The sequence below is a fragment of the Bison bison genome, unplaced genomic scaffold (assembly GCF_000754665.1).
Source record: "Bison bison bison isolate TAMUID 2011002044 unplaced genomic scaffold, Bison_UMD1.0 scf7180017864032, whole genome shotgun sequence".
NCBI lineage: Eukaryota > Metazoa > Chordata > Mammalia > Artiodactyla > Bovidae > Bison > Bison bison.
This window is the reverse complement of record NW_011494604.1, coordinates 5138913-5139655: the sequence shown is the minus strand read 5'-3', so window position 1 is coordinate 5139655 and position 743 is coordinate 5138913.

Sequence of the window (743 nt, the reverse complement as noted above, 5' to 3'; positions counted from 1 at the left end):
AGCCACAGCTCCTCCTCTAACCAACAAACAGAATAATAATACCCACCTGATGAGGTTGATGTGAAGATAGGATATTTATACTATATGTAAAACACTCAGCACTGTGCTTGGCACATAACAACAGGTGCAGGAGATATTAACTATTGCTACTGCTGTTACTCTGGGATCTGGATTTGGGGGCTTAAGTTTCAGATTTCTGGGGGAGAAATCTGGACCCAAAGTGGGTCAGGTGACTGCTGCTGGACCAATCACCTCTGGCCACAGAGGCCCCAGAGAAAGACGAGATTAAAGAATTGTGAGCCGGGAAGCCACTCACCTCAGCTGGTTTAGGTGACATTTGGCATTCGTTGAGCAAACGTTTATTAATACCCACTATTAGTACCCCTAGACCTGGGTTGGAGAAGGCAATGGCACCCCACTCCAGTACTCCTGCCTGGAAAATCCCATGGATGGAGGAGCCTGGTAGGCTGCAGTCCATGGGGTCGCTAAGAGCGACTTCACTTTCACGTTTCACTTTCATGTATTGGAGAAGGAAATGGCGACCCACTCCACTGTTCTTGCCTAGAGAATCACAGGGACGAGTGGGCTGCCGTCTCTGGGGTCGCACAGAGTCGGACATGACTGAAGCGACTTAGCAGCAGCAGCAGCAGACCTGGGTAAGACGGACCTTGGGCCTGAGCTTTATGACTTAGGACAAACCTCTGCAAACCTGCACACGAATCCCTGGGGATCTTGTTAGACTG